This window comes from Podarcis liolepis (assembly GCF_965112155.1).
Source record: "Podarcis liolepis genome assembly, chromosome: 3".
NCBI lineage: Eukaryota > Metazoa > Chordata > Lepidosauria > Squamata > Lacertidae > Podarcis > Podarcis liolepis.
Window position 1 is genome coordinate 117,787,812 of NC_139557.1, and position 21,862 is coordinate 117,809,673.

Below are 21,862 nucleotides of genomic sequence, written 5' to 3' on the forward strand. Positions count from 1 at the left end.
TCATGTGTTATGATCAGTGGAGGGGGTCCTCTTGTTAGTTCTGCTGTCCTCCGAAATGTGGATGTTGGTGGCCCGGGAGAGGGCGCTCTCTCTGATGCATTGCGGAATACCCTGTGAGCACTCCAACTGGAGAACAGCCTTTGCCAAAGGCGTCATGGACTTTGAAGATGCTCAATCTCAGGACAAAAGGGAGAAACAAGCTAAGGGGAAGACACATTTGGCAAACCCTCACCGTGATCAGCTCCAATCCGGAAACCTTTGTGTCCCCTCCCCCTCCGTGGAAGGACGTGTGGATCCAAAATTGGCTTCCACAGTCACCTACGGACTCTCTGTTAAGACTGTGTTCATGGAAGACAATCTTACGCGGCTATGACTGATTGCCAGAGGAGAACGGGAAGAAGCATTGTATATTCGATGGGCTGCCTTCAGATGTCTTCTAAATGTCAGATAGTTGTTTATTTCTTTGACCCTAACCCTCTGTCTGGTTCCCTTTAACTTCACTTCTCACAGTGAGGGAACTGCCAGAAGGCCCTTGGCGCTGGACCTCAGTGTCCAAGTTGAACAATGGGGGTGGAGGTGCTCCTTCAGGTATACTGTGCCAAGGCCATTTAGGGTTTTAAAGGTCAGCTCCCAGTCATCAGTCTAACTGCCACATTCTGGATTAGTTGTAATTTCCAGGTCACATTCAAAGGTAGCCCCCCGTAGAGTGTGTTGCAGTAGTCCAAGCGGGAGATAAGCAGAGCATGCACCTCTCTGGCAAGACAGTCCACAGGCAGGTAGGGGCTCAGCCTGCATACCAGATGGAGCTGGTAGACGGCTACCCTGGAAACAGAATTGACCTGCACCTCTATGGGCAGCTGTGAGTACAAAATGAAGAAGAAGAAGAAGAAGAAGAAGAAGAAGAAGAAGAGGAGGAGGAGGAGGAGGAGGAGGAGGAGGAGGAGTTTGGATTTGATATCCCGCCTTTCACTCCCTTTAAGGAGTCTCAAAGCGCCTAACAATCTCCTTTCCCTTCCTCCCCCACAACAAACACTCTTGTGAGGTGAGTGGGGCTGAGAGACTTCAAAGAAGTGTGACTGGCCCAAGGTCACCCAGCAGCTGCATGTGGAGCGGAGACGCGAACCCGGTTCCCCAGATTAGGAGACTACCGCTCTTAACCACTACACCACACTGGCGTAGTGCTCCTGCTCCCTTAGGGGCACAGTTGCCCCAGTCAGGACCAGGGAGAAGACAGAACCCTGAGCACCCCACATGTGAGAGCCCAGGGGTCTGAACACTCATCCCCCAACCCCACTTTCTGGACACAGCCCAGGAGGAAGGCGCAGAACCACTGCATAACAGTGCTATTTTTATTTTGAACTCTTTCTCTGATCAACCCCAACCGTAATAGGCAATGGTCATGGATAATTAGAAGTGGAGTCCAGCAATCTCAGCAGGTCTATAAGTTTGCCACCCCTGCTTTAGCGCCAAGTGGCTCAATTCCAAGTCTCATTGGTTTTGAGATAGGAATGGTCTGTACACAATCCTGGGCATCTAGGAGGAAATCTGTACTATAAAACCAAATAACCTTTTAAATAGTAATCGATAGAACAGATGGTTCAGATGCACTCCATTACAACTCCAATTATTTAAATCCAACTCCTATGCCCCTCATGAAGAGTTCTGCACATTGTGCTCTTTCATTTCAGAGCAATCGGCCATCACAATTTCACTTATGTAACAGAACATCCATAACATTATTCTCCTATAATCCAGGAAGAAAATCTCATGACCTTTCTGCATGATACTCTGCATGCAAAACAAATGGTCTTCAATCCTGGCTCCCACCCAAAACACATAGAGGCTCTTATTTGTAAATAAGAAAGAGATCTTTATGCAGGTTGAGCAGCAGACAACACTGACGCCAGGACATGTGGCAAAACTACCAAATGGACATATGGCAAAACTACCAAAATTCAGCACCCCTGCATCTCTTGAGCTTCATTCTAAATCATAGTTGTGGTGTTCATGGCAGCATTGCCCCTTCCCTATCTGGAAACAATATGCTTATATCTCTTGTTATAAAAAGAAATCATTGAATTGATCTAACATAATCAACCCACCTTTATAGTTTAGTTAAACGAGTTCTGTTCAGAGTAAATGTTACGCCCAGTAGTGAGCCAAATACCTAGATATGTGTTTTCAATCCGGGAACTGGACTCCTGACATCCTGACATTTTAATGTATTTTTAATCTTTGCTGGAAGCTGCCCAGAGTGGCTGGGGAAACCCAGCCAGATGGGAGGGGTGGAAATAATAAATTATTATTATTATTATTATTATTATTATTATTATTATTATTATTATACTTTTTCACATCACACCAATATTCAAACTCCCTTTCAAAACTCCCATCCAATCACCATTCTCTTCCAACACACCTTCAGCCTCCCATTCTGTCCTTCCCATTAATTTATCTAGTACAGTGGTACCTCGGGATGCGAACGGGATCCGTTCCTGAGCCCCGTCCGCATCCTGAAGCAAACGCAACTCACGTCCAGGCATCTGCACATGCGCGGGTCGGGTTCCGCTGCTTCCGCTGCTTTTAATGAAACAATAACATTAAAACACACATCCAATATTCCATATCTTTATCTTTCATTTACTTGTTTCATCGACCTCCTCACACCTCCCTTTTTGTATTCTAATTTAATTAATTGTTTCAGCAAATTCTTTCCATCTTTCTCAATTCTTGTTATTTAATTTATCTTAATGGTCTAACCTATTAATTAACTCAGCAAATCCTTTCCATCTTTCACTATATTCTGTCATTCAATTTACCTTAATTTATTTTAACCTTATCTTACCATAAAAAACCTTAAAACTTAATACTTATGTGTACATGACTCCTTATATCATTTCTACTAAAGCCAAATAGTTTCATTCCAACATTTTTCCTAATACTCGTTAATTTTATACTAATTCTCAAAATAAATTTTTAAAAACTTTCTTCCAATCTTCATCCAACGTCTCTTCTTCCTGGTCTCAGGTTTTGTCAGTCCTTCTTGTCTGTTCCATCTAGTCCATCAACCTGGTGATCTTATGTCCGAGGCTCTTAAGTCTTTTCCATGTCCCTTCTGCAGATCTTTTTCTTGTTTATACCTGCACTTTACTTTGTCTTTTGTTGATCTTTTTCTTAATTTCTTTCATTTCTCATTGGGGGGTAGGCCTTGGGGGACTCCAATCCAAAAATATCTCCATCTCCCCTCAGCAGATCAGCCCATTCCCCACAGTCCCATTCCCCACAGTCAACACTGTAATCTAGAAAGTATTTAAGAGCATGTTTCAAAGTCCCTCCAAAATTAAGAGCCCTCACAACTCCAGACCCCCCCCCCTGGTCCACTCCAGATTCAAACTTCAAGAACAGCGGCTTATGCTCCTGCAAGGCCTTGAGTCTCTCCATTTGTGTTACTTGAGGTTCAACAGCAACCTCCTCCATTATCTTCTGCACTTGCCCTGTCAAAACAGGTTCCTGGGTTGGTTCCTGAATGATTTCTATATGGGTATTCGCCATTTGTCCAAAGTTTTTGACTGCAACAGTCATCAAATCCATCTTCTCATGCATCTGCTCCAGCAAAGCGCTTGTCTTTCAAAAAGCAAGCACCAAAACTTCTTCTAAACACATTTTTATTCAAGGTCAGAGTCTGGTCCTAATCTCCACAGCTGTGAAATCCCCAGATCGACTCCAGCAACAATTTAACAAGCTCCCTCTAGAGGAGACAGTTTCTATTTGTATCCATTTTTTGAAAGCAGAACCAACAAAATAAAATTACTTTCGTTTTTCAAATATTTTGTTTCTTTTGAATGCAAAAGGCAACATTGGAATCAATTTGTTTCTCTTTTTTAACTATCTGTCAAAAGACGTTCCATTCACAGTCAATGAACTTCCCCATAAATTTCTGTCTCTGACACCCCGTTCCCAGGTTTGAGACGGTGGAAATTTATCTTTCTTTACTCTCTCTCCTGCAGGCTTGAACAATCTAAAATTCCCCCCCTCTTCTCCTGCTTCCAAGGGGTTTTGGTGGTAATAACTGAAGGAGATTTAGACCTTTATATACGACTTTCCAGACTTTAGCTTGCAAAGTTTTTGCTTCAATCTATTTACAAAAACGGGAGGCGGACTTCCTGTTTAGAACCTTCCCGCTTCAGTGCCAAATTAAAATGTTTCTTAATCCAATTTTCCGTTCTACTCACGGGTACTTGTTTAGAGTCCAATTGTCCACAGGAAAAAGTCAGCGCTCTCCAGCAACGGCTGTGCGGCTTCACTCCATAAAAGTAGCGGTTGATTCAAAACACCGCGCCATTCACCCCACGTCGCTTCGGATCCCCGAAAAAGGGTTTCCCTGCGAGTAGGGGAGGCGCTCCTGGTGTCAGCCGAATCCCACGTTCCCAGGCTTCCTCCACCTGGGATTTTTAAAGGGTCTCCGCCTTCGCCGCGGCGGCAAGACCCGATTTTCACGGAGAAAACGCAACTCACGTCCAGGCATCTGCACGTGCGCGGGTTGGGTTCCGCTGCTTCCGCGCATGCGCGTGACATCATTTTGACTGTCTGCGCATGCACGCACAGCAAAACCCGGAAGTAACGTGCTCCGTTACTTCCGGGTTGCCATGGAGTGCAACCCGAAAATACTTAACTTGAAGCACATTTATCCTGAGGTAAGACTGTATATTTACTTACACAACCATACATTGTCAAATATACATAATGTTATATTATGAACTTCAGAGCTTCACAGAATACACAAGATAATTAGAGTCAACGTGGTTGAACTCCAGGTTTGCACATCTTTCCCCAGAGAGGTTAAAGAGAATTGCTCAAGGACCAACAGAATTCCACAGCAACAGGGAATGATTCATCTGTTTGATTTTAGCCCCTTGGGTATCGAAGAAAGGGGAGGAGCCTCAGCCCTTGGGGAAGGTGATTGGGCAAGATGTAACATAGCTGCAGAGGGAAATAAAATCTATGGAGTGCTTATAAAGAGAAACAGTGTGTACTTTGGGCTGATATGCTCTGAGAAAAGTCTGGTTGAGCTTCTCCAACGAAGACTGGAATACTGGGAAACAGGTGAGTGGGTGGGTGTGATTTTGATGCTTCTCTGGATTTTCCAGAGGTATGGAGGAAGGTTTGAGAGCTTCATGCATTTTGTTGTTGCTGGTGGTGATGCTAAAAGCCTGAAACAGGTCACTATTTCAGAGGTGGTGGTGTATGACTTGTGCAGGGGGTGATTATGCCCAGGGCCTGGAAAGCAGTGGGGAGGTACCTTTGTAGGCAGAAGTGGCACTGAACAGGATCGAGATAGGTGAGGTGGGCTCCTTGAACACTCCTGAAGAAATCTATAGCATAAAATCAATCATAATTCAAAGAATAGATGACATCTACTCGGATATACTCCATTAAAACCCCAAATATTTAAATACAGATCTCATGCTTCTTATAAGCAAGGTTCAAGAGTTCTGCACATTGTACTCTTTCCTTTCAGAATAATTGTGCCATCACAATTTCACTTCTTTAACTGATCATCCTATGCCCTTTTGAAATGTGTTTTCCCCCCTGAGAGTGGGGTTGTTATTGTGTTGTTGTTGTTTATTTTGATTATGTACTTTGTGGGTATATATTTTGATTTTATTCTTTGAATTGCACTGAGACCTCTGGGTATTGGGCGGTATATAAATTCAATAAATCATCACCATCAGTTACATTATTCACCCGTAGCTCATGGCCTTTCTTCATCTGAAATGGTCTACTGTCTTGGTTTCCACCCAAAACATGCAGACAGAGGCATAAGGAAGAAGTGTTCCAGGTACAAGCAAAGTCTCCCAATATTTGCCCAATATTTCATAGAATCATAGAATCATAGAATCATAGAGTTGGAAGAGACCACAAGGGCCATCGAGTCCAACCCCCTGCCAAGCAGGAAACACCATCAGAGCATTCCTGACATATGGTTGTCAAGCCTCTGCTTAAAGACCTCCAAAGAAGGAGACTCCACCACACTCCTTGGCAGCAAATTCCACTGTCGAACAGCTCTTACTGTCAGGAAGTTCTTCCTAATGTTTAGGTGGAATCTTCTTTCTTGTAGTTTGGATCCATTGCTCCGTGTCCGCTTCTCTGGAGCAGCAGAAAACAACCTTTCTCCCTCCTCCATGTGACATCCTTTTATATATTTGAACATGGCTATCATATCACCCCTTAACCTCCTCTTCTCCAGGCTAAACATGCCCAGCTCCCTTAGCCGTTCCTCATAAGGCATCGTTTCCAGGCCTTTGACCATTTTGGTTCCCTCCTCTGGACACGTTCCAGTTTGTCAGTGTCCTTCTTGAATTGTGGTGCCCAGAACTGGACACAGTACTCCAGGTGAGGTCTGACCAGAGCAGAATACAGTGGCATTATTACTTCCCTTGATCTAGATGTTATACTCCTATTGATGCAGCCCAGAATTGCATTGGCTTTTTTAGCTGCCGCGTCACACTGTTGGCTCATGTCAAGTTTGTGGTCAACCAAGACTCCTAGATCCTTTTCACATGTACTGCTCTCAAGCCAGGTGTCACCCATCTTGTATTTGTGCCTCTCATTTTTTTTGCCCAAGTGCAATACTTTACATTTCTCCCTGTTAAAATTCATCTTGTTTGTTTTGGCCCAGTTCTCTAATCTGTCAAGGTCGTTTTGAAGTGTGATCCTGTCCTCTGGGGTGTTAGCCACCCCTCCCAGTTTGGTGTCATCTGCAAATTTGATCAGGATGCCCTTGAGTCCATCATCCAAGTCGTTGATAAAGATGTTGAATAAGACAGAACCCTGTGGCACCCCACTAGTCACTCTTCTCCAGGATGAAGAGGAACCATTGATGAGCACCCTTTGGGTTCGGTCAGTCAGCCAGTTACAAATCCACTGAGTGGTAGCATAGTCAAGACCGCATTTTACCAGCTTCTTTACAAGAATATCATGGGGCACCTTGTCAAATGCCTTGCTGAAATCAAGGTAGGCTACATCCACTGCGTTCCCTTCATCTACCATGCTTGTAATTTTGTCAAAAAACGAGATCAGGTTAGTCTGACATGACTTATTTTTCAGAAATCCATGCTGACTATTGGTGATCACAGCATTCCTTTCTAGGTGCGCACAGACTGTTTGCTTAGTGATCTGCTCCAGAATCTTCCCTGGTATTGATGTCAGACTGACTGGGCGGTAATTATTTGGGTCCTCTCTTTTCCCCTTTTTGAAAATAGGGACAACATTTGCCCTCCTCCAGTCTGCCGGGACTTCGCCTGTTCTCCAGGAATTCTCAAAGATGACTGCCAGTGGTTCTGAGATCACATCTGCCAGTTCTTTTAATACTCTTGGATGCAGTTCATCTGGCCCTGGAGACTTGAATACATCTAAATTAGCCAAGTATTCTTGTACTATCTCCTTAGTTATTCTGGGCTGTGTTTCCTTTGCTGAATCATTTGCTCCAAATTCTTCAGGTCAGGCATTGTTTTCTTTATCGGAGAAGACTGAGGCAAAGAAGGCATTGAGGAGTTCAGCCCTTTCTGTGTCCCCTGTTTGCATTTCACCATCTTCTCCTCTGAGTGACCCCACTGTTTCTTTGTTCTTCCTTTTGCTACAAACATACCCATAAAAGCCTTTTTTGTTGCTCTTAACCTCTCTAGCAAGCCTGAGTTCATTCTGTGCTTTAGCTTTTCTGACTTTGTGTCTACACGTGCTGGCTATTTGTTTGAATTCCTCTTTGGTGGTTTCCCCCCTTTTCCATTTTTTGTACACATCCGTTTTTAATCTTAACTCAGTTAAAAGTTCTTTAGATAGCCACCCTGGCTTCTTTAGGCACCTTCCATGTTTCCGTCTCATTGGTATTGCCTGACGTTGTGCTTTTAGTATCTCCCTCTTAACAAACTCCCAGCCATCATGAACTCCCTTTCCTTTTAGTATTACTGTCCATGGGATCTCACCCAGCACTTCCCTAAGTTTTATGAAGTCGGCTTCCTTAAAGTCAAGAAATTGAGTCCTAGTATGCTTGGCTGCTCCTTTTTTCCTAGAATCCACTTGAGGTTCTTGCAGGAGTTTTCCTGAACACATTAACGCTCTAACCTTGAGCCATTGTGTGGGAAGCGACCGTGTTTTATTAGGATCTCCAACTATATGGTCGGTTCAACACATATTCAAGCAAATGGGAGTAGAAGACCCCTGCAAACCACCTTCACTCAACTTGATCAAGGCCAAGGACTAAGCATTTAGAGTGAGATGCCTTGGGGACATTTGTGCATGCACATCCACATAGACAGCACATTATGTTCAGGTGAACATGCCTTTAGAAGATAAGTTACTTCTTCATAAGGATAGAGGAGTAACCCAGATTATATGAATTTATGCATGAATTTTGGCTGTCCCGATCCAGGTGATCTTTGCATGCGTAAGATTGCCCCTTCCATGATGCACCCACTTATGCCTGCACTGTTAGTCAGTGTTCTTTTTAAAGGCCAACTAATTATATACAAAATTAAATGCATAATATCTATCATCTATATATCTATATCTATCTCTATCTATCATCTATCTATCTAATATCCAAGATTTGTCTGCATTTTCAGCAGAAAAAAACAAACTTGCAATTATCTTGGCATGGAGGTTTCCTTTGTGAGTCGAGGACCCTCCACCCGCTTGGGGATAAATAAGACACCAGACACATTTATTTCACGTTAATGGGCTAAATAAGGCCACAACTTTATTGATTACAGCATGTGAGAGGTATTGGCTTAAGCATTGGATCAGCAATCAACATATGACCCCACCCCGCACAGCGGGGAGTCATTTGAAGGTTAACACCCAGTGGGAGGAGCTTGTTGATGCAAATACAACTGGAAGCTTCCTCTGAAGTCACTGGGGGTCGTGCCATGGCCCTAGCCACCAGCAGGGCATTGGACAGGATCCACGACCTCCGGATTCCTTTAACCAAATACCCAGCAAGGGGAGGGGTAGGTGATGGCCATGACCTGCCCTCCAGCACACAACAGATGTTCCAGTGCCTAATCGTCAATACCTGAAAAGTTGTGACTATTTGCTACAAGGTAGGCAAAAAAACCAAGAGGCTGGTGCCAATTTGCCAAAAGGAAAAAAAATTCCTACCAGGCCCCCTGGTCAACCAGGGCAACCAACCACGGTCCATAGCAAGGTCAAAAGCATGAATTATGACCTAAGGGAGGGTGGGCGGGTGATCCGAAGGCACCAGGCAGCAGAGTGAGGACATGAGGCTGCCATGTCCACTTGAATGTGGCTCAAACCCCGCCCACAACCCAGACCTACTGTGATGCAGGGGGCTGACCACGCCCCCCTGCTAGCGCAGGGGCGGTTCCCGCTCACAACACCTCCCCTCAGTGAAGAGGAGAGGCTTTCTTTTCTTTTAAAATCCATCCTTATGGTCTAAACAGCAATCTGCAGAGTGATATAAACTAAATGACACAGAAATACAATGTCTGGATTCCCCCTTGGTTTCCAGTTCCTAGGCGTTCTCAACAGAACATCAGCCTTTGATCTGGCACAACTATGAAGACCTGGTACCTTCCTGCTCTTGTTCTTCTCCTTGTCTCGGTGCTCTTTTTTGATCCAAGTAAGTTCTTCCGTCACCTCTAGACAAAAAGCATACCTTCCTAATTCACACTTTCTGAATTTGTACAGATTTGGTTCTTGAAATCTCAGGGTCTGAGATGGTTCTGACCTGGCAGCCCTTATAATAACAGCTATATTATCTTCTTCCAGGCTTCCTGCCACCTCTTCCTTTCTGGGTTCCCACATATATGATTGTGGATCTTTTTAAATAAAGAATGGAGAAAATGGGTTAGCATTTCTCAAGCTGGCATATTTATTTTTATTTGGCATGCTTCCCAATTGGCAGCTGCAGTACGATTAGAAATGTTGGCTTAGTATGAAATATTTTGGTATTTTGCTAGTCCTGCTCCATTTCTTATGTTTCTTCTCATATGCATAGGTTTTGCTGACCAAGCAAGTGAAAAATTGTGCCATAGCTTGAAGGGCTATTGTGAGAATGAACAGAGGTGCCGACCCAAATACGTGGCTTATGGTATCTGTAATGAGAAGATAACTTGCTGCATAAGGTAAGAACAGTGACTTCAAACAATAAATAAATAAATAAATAAATAGGACATTAATGTACAATGTCAAAGAACTGATGCTTTTGAATTATGGTGCTGGAGGAGACTCTTGAGAGTTCCATGGACTGCAAGAAGATCAAACCTATCCATTCTGAAGGAAATCAGCCCTGAGTGCTCACTGGAAGGACAGATCCTGAAGCTGAGGCTCCAATACTTTGGCCACCTTATGAGAAGAGAAGACTGCCTGGAAAAGACCCTGATGTTGGGAAAGATGGAGGGCACAAGGAGAAGGGGACGACAGAGGACGAGATGGTTGGATAGTGTTCTCGAAGCTACCAGCATGAGTTTGACCAAACTGTGGGAGGCAGTGGAAGACAGAAGTGCCTGGCGTGCTCTGGTACATGGGGTCACAAAGAGTTGGACACGACTAAACAACAACAACAATGTACAATGTTTTACAGGTCTTAAAGCCAATCCGAAACGGTAGGGCTAAAACTTTCATTTGAATCTGCTTCTTTTGCTTGTGAGCAACCCATAGGCCTCTGGTTCAGCCCACATGAAAACTGACAGGCCTGTCGTCTAATCCAGAATTACTCCTCTTATGTGCTATATTTCAATCCAATTCAAGAATTCCAGTGGGGAATCGGTCCTTCCCATCCTCCCATCAGCATACATGAGCTATCTGTTATGACGAAGTAGACTCGCTTCATTAGATTGTAGAGAGAGTACCTTGAGTGCTGGAAGGGCAGAAACAAACCTCCATGGGATGCTTCCTCACTCAACCCTTGGACTCTGCACCTGAATCAGTGGAACCTTTCTACAAACAATAGGTCTGGAATATAACAGAGGTACATGTTAGGAAACTGTGTACATGCAACTACTCACACAGAGTCAATTAAGGTTTGGCAGATAGCCAAAAGGTCATGTGAAGGAGTAAGTCTGCCTGGTGATTCAGAGGCATGGAGACAGCTCCATGACTGGTCAAGCTCTCTCAAGGGAGTGATAATTAATGACCTACTAATAAATAATAATAATAATAATAAATTTTATTTATATCCCGCCCTCCCCAGCCGAAGCCGGGCTCAGGGCAGCTAACAACACTAAACTGGAATGTGTTAGTTCAGAATACAGTGTTCAGAGTTCTGTGTGTCAGTGTAGGAGTTGAGAGTTGTGTGAGAGAGAGCTAGCTAAAGATCCGTGTTCTGTTCCTGTAAATAGTCCACTGCATATAATAAAGACCTAACTACAAGTTCCTGGTTCCTGCTTTGTTTACCCTGTCTGTAGCCAAGTCACCAATTGCTTCCGTGGATTCTGTGTTTACTCTGCTAGGTCTGGCTAAGGTCCTGCAACTAGTCAGAAAGTTGTGAAACACCAACAGGTTTTGCCAATAGTACACCTGTAATTGGGCCCGCCAATCTTCCTGGCTTTGGAGAACATTGATGTAGATGGTATCTACATTGTTCATAAAGAGGTAAAATTTCTGTCCAAAGGGAACCCAATCTCCCTTTGCCATATATTCAGAAGGAGAGGAAGAGCACAGGATCTTGTATTGATGAGGAGTATTGAAACCGATTTGGGGAAAATTAAAGCTGGTGACAGACCACAGCAGATCTTCATTGAACAAGGGTTTGGAATAGTTGACCTCCAATGTACTTTCCAGCTCTATGATTCAATTATTATTTTTTCCCCTTCTTCTTTCTCTGGCACCTGATTTCCTTTTTGCTCTATGGCTCTTATCTTCTCTCAACAGCCAAAAGGATATGAAATTCGGAATGCATCAACATTCCGGAAGTCCTCATAAAGGTCCCGTAAAGTCTGATAACCCCAACAAACATATGCATGTCGAGCCCGCCATGGTGAAAACTCACAGGCGTTGAAAGAAATAATTGAGCCTCCTATGGAAAAAAAGGTCTGTTGTTCTGTTACACATTTTACTTGAAATAAAGCATAAAAACAAAACAAAAGAGAAACCCTACTTAGTCAAAGGGCAGTTATGCTGAACCAAATCACTGATTCAAATCGCTTCAAATCACTGCATCTCACAGAAAATGGGCTGCCACTTGCAAAACTTGTTAGATTGGTAATTAGGGTTGCCATGTCCTCTTTTTCCAGAACACGTCCTTTTTTTCAGGGGTAACCTTTCTGTCCAGGTAGATTTTAAAAATTTGCCAAAATGTCCCTCGCTATATTTTCTGGATGAAACATAGACATAACTGGTAGTTCAAGACTAGCTTTCCTCTTTTCTTCTCCTGCTCCCCTCAGCAATATATCATAGCATCTATAGCCTACATATACTAGGGGGTATTTAAAATGAGAGTCACCATAGCATCCTCTTTTTTTGCACTTCAGAATATGGCAGCCCTAGTTTAGAAGGGCTGTCAGGATGTGTAGAGGTGTGTGGTGTGTTTGAGAAATCCGGCGTATGTTATGGTTACCAGATTTTTTTTCAATGAATCCGGGGACACTTTTTTGTACACTTCGGGAGTGCACACCATTTTTCCTCTCCGGAAGTCCCCATATGATGGGTTGTGCACAAGACACATCATATGGGGACTTCTGGAGAGGAAAAATGGTGGGCACTACGGCAGCGAGCAGCTCCTGAAGCCAGCCAGAGCCAACTGTGCTACCTGGCTGGCTCCGGGCTGCTGAGGCTGCCGCTGCCACATTTCCCGGGGACAGATTTGCAAATCCGGGGACATTCCAGGGACAGAATTTGTCCAGGGACAGATTTGCAAATCTGGGGACTGTCCCCGGGAACTGGGAACCTCTGGTCACCCTAGTGTATGTTTGTTTGTGAGAAAGTGAAGGGAGAAGGGAGAAAGAAGGGAAAGGAATATAAAGGTGCTGGAGCTATCCACTTTCAGGCATTTTACTCACTCGCCACCAGCTTTGGCCACAAACATGCATGTGGCCCCTGATCACTTCCCCTGAAGAAAAATACTAGCCTCAAACTCTAACAGGTAGAACGCTCTTGATTTGAAGCCTTTGTGCATATTGAATCTGGGTTGCATAATCCATACCCTCCAATACAAAGCGGCTCAAAACAGGGATCCCAGCTTTTGGGGGCACACTCCTGTGTGCGGCATGTGACCTGCATGAGACCGCGGTCCCCCCAAAACCACTTTTTTGGGTGCAGGGCCCCCAAAGAAGTGTTTTAGGCTGCCATGCAAGATCGTTGCCCCCCAAAAGCATTTTTTTAAGGCTGAGAGTGTGGTCCAAAATTGTGGTAGCAATTTTGGACACTGTCCTTTTGCACAGGAAAAATGGGATGTCCCTTTTTTCCAGAACAGTTGCCGTGTATGCACAATCTTAAAATAGCTATAAAACCTATCCCTAGGAACCTGAAGGGGCAGAATTTGCTTATTGGCTAGGCCTTTGTTGCAGCAGGTTTAGGGAGTCTAAACCTGCTATGGCAATGTAGAATGTTTCTTTACAAATTCACAACCATAAATAGAAGCTTGGTCATAATGGTTTATGGCCAATCCCATAATGGCCAATCCCAAATAGGCCAGTGTCAGGGAACTGACATCAGAGCAACAGGAGAAGGAGAGGCTCTCCGATTCAGCACAAGGGGGAGACGTAGCTTGATAGAGGGGGAAGGAAATCAGCGTAAAACCAAGGATCCAGGAGAGCAAATGGCAGAGGAGGTGGAAGGGCTCTGGGATTCTTCCTTGGAAGTCAGTGAGGAGAGCACTGGTCCTCCACTACCCACACCCTCCCTGCGCAGAAGACTTCCGCGCAATGAGAGGCGGAGATGATTGGGTGTCAAACAGCTTTTATGCTGGCAAAGGTTTAAGAAACGCCCACAGACAGATTCTGCTAGCGACTGAGGCAGCCACGCTGAGATGGGCTGTGCAATCAAAACGGTTTAAACTATGCAACCAAGCTTCCAAAAGGGAAGGTTTACGCATGAGTAACTCCCAACCATTACAGCCAGGTTTCAGAATTTGTTCAAACAGGGTGCAAGGAAGGCCACAAGGAAAAGAGATTAAGCAATGCTGTTCATGAGGATGGAATGCAGCAGCAGAAAGTCAGGATGGTTTTTTCCTTCTATTTGACAATATTCCTTTTTGATCTCCACACTTCTCAGTTTTGCCTATGATTGGATGAAAGAAAGCTGATATCTACTGAAACTCTGATTGAGGAATCACCAACTCCAGCTTGAATGTCTCTTTGAAATAGCTTTTTCAGCAGCTGAAGGACCCCCAAAGCATATTTGCTGTGAAAATAATAATAATAATAATAATAATAATAATAATAATAAGAAGAAGAAGAAGAAGAAGAAGAAGAAGAAGAAGAAGAAGAAGTTGTTCAAGGGGAAAGTATTTATTGTGTCACCTTTTACATTTGAAAAGGGCAAGACAAAGTTGCATGATTATCCCTAACACATTTTAAAACATAGGTTTATGAGCCATCAAAGGTCAAATCTAAAAATGTACATGTCCTGAGAAATGTTCAATAAAATGCTGGTGAATTTTCAGGAGGATAGCTTTTTGTTTGTTTGTTTGAAAGAAGGGGGAAATGCTGCAAAAAGGTGTTGAAATGAATTTGAAAATGGATACATGAAAAACTGGAAGAGACTGAAATCAGAAGCCTTCTCAAACCCTGGCTAACATAACAGTATTAGCATACTGCAGCCAAGCTGTACACACCAAACCTCACGGAGAACGCAAACCATTAATTGCACAGAGAGAATGGAGTGTCTAACTCAGGCATCCTCAACCTGCGGCCCTCCAGATGTTTTGGCCTACAACTCCCATGATTCCTAGCTAACAGGACCAGTGGTCAGGGATGATGGGAATTGTAGTCCAAAACACCTGGAGGGCCGAAGGTTGGGGATGCCTGGTCTAACTTAATTCACTTCAGTACTACATTTATAAAATTGTTGGGAAATGCGGGGATGTACGGTAATTTTTTTTAAGGCAAATGGTTGTTGAGGAGATATGGTTAAGTGGAGGAAATGTCAAGCAGTTTTCTTGGCTTCTAACTAAAAGCAGCTCTGATCCAAAGTACACAATGATATAGGTGGGCAGCCATGATTCAAAGCACACAGTAGTATTGATGGGCATCAGAAAGGGAAAGGGTAGGAGGAAGAATGAAAGAAGAAAGAGGTCTCAGTGTAACCATTTGCCCTAGGACCCAACTTTTCTAAGGTTGGTTTTGTGCATAGCTCATCTGACCAGTTATTTTTAAAAGGGATCAGTCGCAAGGCAAAGACATGAAAGAACAGGTTATATAGAATTCGAGATTATGAAAAAGCAATGTAGATGTTTGTCAGGGAACTTTATATCCCAATAAGAAAAAGCAATGGAAGAAAGCAGTAACACATTGTGGTGGTCACATGGCTGCCTGAAGGAGCATCTCCACCCCCATCGTTCTGCCCCGACACTGAGGTCCAGCGCCAAGGGCCCTCTGGTGGTTCCTTCACTGGGAGAAGCCAAGTTACAGGGAAACAGGCAGAGGGCCTTCTTGGTTGTGGCACCTGCCCTGTGGAACGCCCTCCCACCAGATGCCAAAGAGAAAAACAATGTACAGTGGTACCTCAGGTTACAGACGCTTCAGGTTATAGACTCCACTAACCCAGAAATAGTACCTCAGGTTAAGACCTTTGCTTCAGGATGAGAACAGAAATCGCGGCGCGGTGGCACGGCAGCAGCAGGAGGCCCCATTAGCTAAAGTGGTGCTTCAGGTTAAGAACAGTTTCAGGTTAAGAACGGACCTCCAGAACGAATTAAGTTCTTAACCCGAGGTACCACTGTACCATACTTTTAGAAGACATCTGAAACAGCCCTGTTTAGGGAAGTTTTCAATGTTTGATGCTGTATTGTTTTTAATATTTGGCTGGAAGCTGTCCTCTGCCTGGAAACCCAGCCAGATGGGTAGGGTATAAATAATAAATTATTATTATTATTATTATTATTATTATTATTATTATTATTACTCCGGGCAGCATTAACCCAACTGCCGCAAGCATGAATTACTATGACTCTTCTGCAAAAAGGCGTTGAAATGAATTTGAAAATGGAGATATGAGAAACTGGAGGAAACTGAAATCAGCAGCCTTCTCAAACCCTGGTTAACATACCGTATTTTTTGCTCTATAAGACTCACTTTTTCCCTCCTAAAAAGTAAGGGGAAATGTGTGTGCGTCTTATGAAGCGAATGCAGGCTGTGCGGCTATCCCAGAAGCCAGAACAGCAAGAGGGATTGCTGCTTTCACTGCGCAGCGATCCCTCTTGCTGTTCTGGCTTCTGAGATTCAGATTTTTTTTTCTTGTTTTCCTCCTCCAAAAACTAGGTGCGTCTTGTGGTCTGGTGCGTCTTATAGAGTGAGAAATACGGTAACTGCATCAGCATATCGCAGCCAAGCTGTACACACCAAACCTCACTGAAAATGCAAACCATTAATTGCACAGAGAGAATGGAGTATCTGAAATAGTTGGTTTTCTTATTCCAGTTATTTACTGAACAGCTAGTGGACATCACTACATATGAGCAAAGGCATCTGGGAAGTTATGGAGGTTTCAGTATATTCTCTCTCTTCTTCAATAAAAAGAAATTTATCTCACCCTCCATAGCAGGCAAAAGGTGGATCTCATCTGAAGGGCTACATTACCTGTGGTTATTAACCATGATTTCCTAATAGAATATTGAGCTTTGAGAACAGTATTGTTTGTTTGTTTGGTTGGTTGGTTGGTTGGTTGGTTGATACACCATGATCTCTCATGGGTTCTAAAGAGGTTAAATCACACACACGCAGCCAATGTCTGCCTGTGACTCCTGCTTCTCTGCACTTTTTCTGAGCTTCCCATTAATTCATGACTGGCTGCTCTGGAGGAAACAGAGTGCTGGACATCATGGACCCTGAATTGGGTTCAGGAAAGGCCATTAAATACCTTGCTGTGCTTTCTTAATTGCCCAGAAGTCAAGAAGAAGAAGATTGCATTGTACGTACTGTAGCCAAGATATAATCTTTACAAACAAAGATGTTTTGCTTCATGAAGGAGCAGAGGCGGGGGATGAATGGGCCTCCGAAGGCAATGCTTGTCTCGGAATGCAACCATTTTTATTTTTATTTAAATGGTTGTAATTGAGTGAAATAACATCTTAGAACTTCTTATGTTAAATCCAATGTGTGTTTCCCCAGGAAGCTTGCAACAGCCTATGCTGTTGCAAGTCCACAGTATCCTGGACTTTGAGGCCAATCTGGGACCCATCAGCATAATTTTACCCTTCACGTTGGGATGAATACAGTAATAACCTGAGGCAAATAGTGTAGGCTGTTATAGCAGAACTATCGTCCAAGAGGCTGATTGTGATCTACTGGTCAATCCTGGTTGATCTTTGGACCTTCTGTGATCCAATAACAACCCCCCCCAAAAGAAGCTCAACAACATAAGCTCCATAAATAGATCACTGCCAGTTTTTTAATACTGTGAGTAGATCGCAGTCTCTTGAGAGTTGGACATGCCTGTTTTATAGCATCTCATAATATATAGAGCATAATATAGAGAGCACATGAGAGCACATGAGATACTATAAATGTGCTCTCTGCCGAGACTGAGGAGATATCAGTGTCAAAATGAGATAATGTTGCAGCTGTACCATCCTGTGAAGGGGTCGTTCTTGCCTGGAGCACTTGTGAGAGCTTCAGAATTGATGTTTATGCCTCAGGCAGGGAGCGCCAATCCTCTGTGGAGATTTGGATCATGTGGTTCCAGAGGGAAGACTGCAACTGCTGTGAAGTAGCTATAAAAAGGATGCACTCGAGGGATTGGCTTTTAGCAAAGAGTGAGAACTTCGCTGCCATTTCCCTCCAAGACCCCTTGCACCTTGGGAAGAGTCACAACGATCAAGAATTGTAGTGAAACTGGTGAGTGAAGGGAATTTGAGTAGATCTCCTTTTTATAACAGCAGATTTTCACCCATAATTTCATGGGCTGGTTTGGGGCTGGGTTATTTTGACTTCCTTGGGCAGAGGCAGATTTAGGGGCATGCGACTGGTTTACCTGCACTGGGCCCCAGACCAAGAGGGTGCCACAGGGGACACTGCAGCAATGATGAGCAAGTGGCAATGGAAAGCAAGTGGCGGGAGGTGGGGAATGAATTTTGCACAGGGCACTGCTGAAAATATAAAGCCCAAAGCCCACTACTGCATTGGGGGTGCAGTCATGCAATTTTTGCTAATGAAACCTCAAATAGGGGCCCCTATTTCCAAGGGCAGGGAATGGAGAACAATAAAAGTACCGTATTTTTTGCTCTATAAGACTCACTTTTTCCCTCCTAAAAAGTAAGGGGAAATGTGTGTGCGTCTTATGGAGTGAATGCAGGCTGCACAGCTATCACAGAAGCCAGAACAACAATAGGGATTGCTGCTTTCACTGCACAGTGATCCCTCTTGCTGTTCTGACTTCTGAGATTCAGAATATTTTTTTTCTTGTTTTCCTATTCCAAAAACTAGGTGCGTCTTGTGGTATAGTGCATCTTATAGAGCGAAAAATACGGTAAATGCTATTCAAGTTACAGCCTCATCTTTCCCCCCAAATTCATGGGTGGTGGAATTTGGGAGGCTATTTCACAACTTTTCAGGAAGAACCACCCTCATCAGATTTTTTTTTTTTTTTTTGTGAAATGTGAGCTCAGCCCTAGCTTAAATAGATGGAGCCCTTGCAATTTTCAGAGTGCTATAAATATTCTCTCTCAGTCATGGCATCTCTTCTTTTAGGGATATAGAGTTCCTAGCTAAACACCGACCTTTGCCTAACCAAAGCCATGAAGACCTGTTACTATTTCCTTCTTGCCATTGCCTTAATCCTCTCAGCTGATCCAGGTAAGTTATTAGTCCAGCTCCCTTTTGAGGTTAGGCAACCAAAGCTGTACACAGTATTCCAAATGTGTTTGCATTCAGCTCACTGCTGGGGATCTAACTTCCCTGTCTTGCTCATATTCTCCTAGAACTCCCTAGGCTTCTTCCACTGAAACGATTCCCTTTGTGGAGATGGCTACTTGTTGGGCCATTGACTGCTACTTTTACACTGAAATGACTAGGCTAAACACAACTATGTATTTGTTCCAGTTGTTCCCAATGTAGATTTTCATTCCTCCCTCCCTTCATTCACCCCTTCTTCCCTAGTGGGTGATGGTACCTTTTCATGGTATGCTTCAGGTGCCAACAGGTCTTGGGTCAGCCATGCCAGGTTGAAGCACCACTGCCCCACTTAGAAATTGTGTTCTGCATGGCAATTGAATTTAGGAAAATGTTGCTTTTGGTGGCAATAGAAACCTCCAACAAAAGCTGGATGGGGTGCAACTTGGAGGGAAGTCTCAGTGTGCTGGTCTCCCCAACTGTGACCCCCACCTTAAAATATATAATTGCCCCTTCATGACAACTAGACATGGGGAAACAACTTCCCTTGGCAACAGTGAGAGCATTTTTCACAAGCCGTCGTTCTGTACCACAGTCCTTGGGGCTCTCTATCCCTTGTTTATACTGTTTTTAGGAAAAACAGAATTTGCAATAAGACCCAACAATCAGATGATGGAATGATGCCAAGAGGAAAAGAAAGCAACTGGATAACTAGCTAGATGCAGTTTTCAAGCTCACTAGTTGTAATGGAAAGAAAAGGATTCTTAGTAACTTCTTCTTCTTCTTCTTCTTCTTCTTCTTCTTCTTCTTCTTCTTCTTCCTCCTCCTCCTCCTCCTCCTCCTCCTCCTCTTTTTCTCTTTGGGAGGAACAGTCTTTGCTCAGGTAATAGGCGAGGAAAAATGTGGTAACATGGGTGGCGTCTGCAAAGACAGCTGTGAGAAAGAACATGAAAACATTGGAGAATGCAGTACAACACGTTGCTGCATAAGGTGAGAGTTATACCACAACCAACCAACCAACAAAAAAAGCAAGGTGAGTTTGTTGGATGTCAAAAGGAGTGAATTAATTGGAAATGCCAAAGTGGTGGACATTTTTCCAATTTATGCCAGTGCACCATCTTCACCTGTCCCTGCAGAGATCAGATCTGGCCACAGGTCTGTCTTAATTACATCCAGGGTGGAATACTGCAACTTCTTCCAAAGGGGGCTAGCACAGAAGAGACTTTGGAAACTTGAAGCGCTGCAGAATATTGCAGCAACAAAGTTTTGGGGCATCTGTGGTATGTTGATTAGTTGAGTAAGGAATTTATTGCCCGCTCTCAGACGACTGAACACAGAAGAGAGGTCTAAAACCATAGTATTGTTCCTATGCTTGAATTTTTGTTTTGCTCCCACTGCCAAATCTGGTGGGTTAAGATCTTTATATAAATATATTTCTCTACTTGTTTAGCAAGTAGGACATAAGAGGACTTTTGTTCATTATGTTCATAATATTTTGTTCACAATTATTTCTTTTCAGGTTCAAAAGAATATTTAAATAAATACATGAATGAATGAATGAATTTATTATTTCAGTCACAGACAAGTTCCAGCTCACATACAAAATCAGGGAGGTCATGAAACACAATAAAGATACATATAAATAAATATAATTTTATTATTAAAAGTTCATGAACAGAAAATAATATAGTGCAACTGATTTTCAGGGTTGGTGTGTTGTGGGACAAGCACACAGAGTGCAATGAGATTGAGTGTTTGTGGGGGAGGGAGGCTCAGTTAATTTCATTCTACACAGATTGAATAAACACATTGACAATAAAGGTATTATTATTATTATTATTATTATTATTATTATTATTATTATCACAAAATCTGTAGAGAAGTGGGATTGAGTGCAGGAAGAAGGGGGAAGCAGGAACAGCATTTTACAATTTATCAAGATATCTGTGAATTTGTCAATATTAATTTATAATCTCCAAACATCTTAGTTTTGACTCTGAATGATGGGGTCCATCTCTGCTGCCACTTGGCTTGGGGATTCATCAGCTCCTACCTGAACTCCAGCGTTATCCAGGAATCGATGTTTCTTCCACCAGCTGAAGGACCACAAAAGCACATTTGGTGTAAAAGCTTCAAAGACCATGCATTAATAAAAAATAAAAACTATAGTGCAGATGGTCCAAAAGTTTACTGTGTCTCCTTTTATGTTTGACACTGATGGGGTGAAATTTTATGACAGTCTGTATGCAAATTCTATAAGCCACCAAAGGTATGTGTCAGAGTTGCTCCCCGATCCTAGCTCACAGAGGATCACGCTAGCCAGCGATCATTAAGTAAAGTCTTTATTGAGTTACAGTTTCCATTCTCAAGCTGCTGCGTGCAACTCTACGTCTTATGGTTAGATCGGCGAAGCTCCGTCTGAGTCTCCGCCCCTTGTGCACCAACTTAATATCCTAGCCCTGCTCCACCTTTTCCGCCTGACTGTTCTCCTCTGGGTCCCTCTGCCCCCCGGGGTCTCTTCCTTCCGGGATTCTTCTGACGCCGACCCCCCGGACCCTCCTGTCTCCTTGCGTCGGGCTTTAGGACCTGGCTCCCTTTCCGGGCTGCCTACTGTGTCACTTTCCTGTGCATTTGAACTTGGCGCGCGCGCCCAACCTTCCACCTTCCGTCTGACTGTTTCTTCGCTTCCCGATGGAGGTGTGGCCACTCCTGACTCGTGCCCTCCCTCCTGTTGTGAGCTGCCAGCGCTTGATCCCTGGCCCCCTTCCTCTTCCCTGCTCTCTGGCGGTGACGCTGGTCCCGATTTCCAACTGCTCCCCTCTGAGTCCCCTCTGGCTCTATCTTCCTGGGGTGTCCCC

At 43.7% G+C, this 21,862-nt stretch overlaps 1 long non-coding RNA gene across 1 annotated transcript; it reads left to right on the forward strand.

Moving 5' to 3' along the window:
* Positions 1-17,904: 17,904 nt before the first annotated feature.
* LOC310702823 lies at positions 17,905-21,189 on the forward strand. Its single transcript, XR_014523640.1, has 4 exons — positions 17,905-18,011; positions 18,864-18,968; positions 19,877-19,994; positions 20,993-21,189. It is a non-coding gene; the product is annotated as an uncharacterized lncRNA (long non-coding RNA).
* The last annotated feature ends 673 nt before the right edge of the window (positions 21,190-21,862 follow it).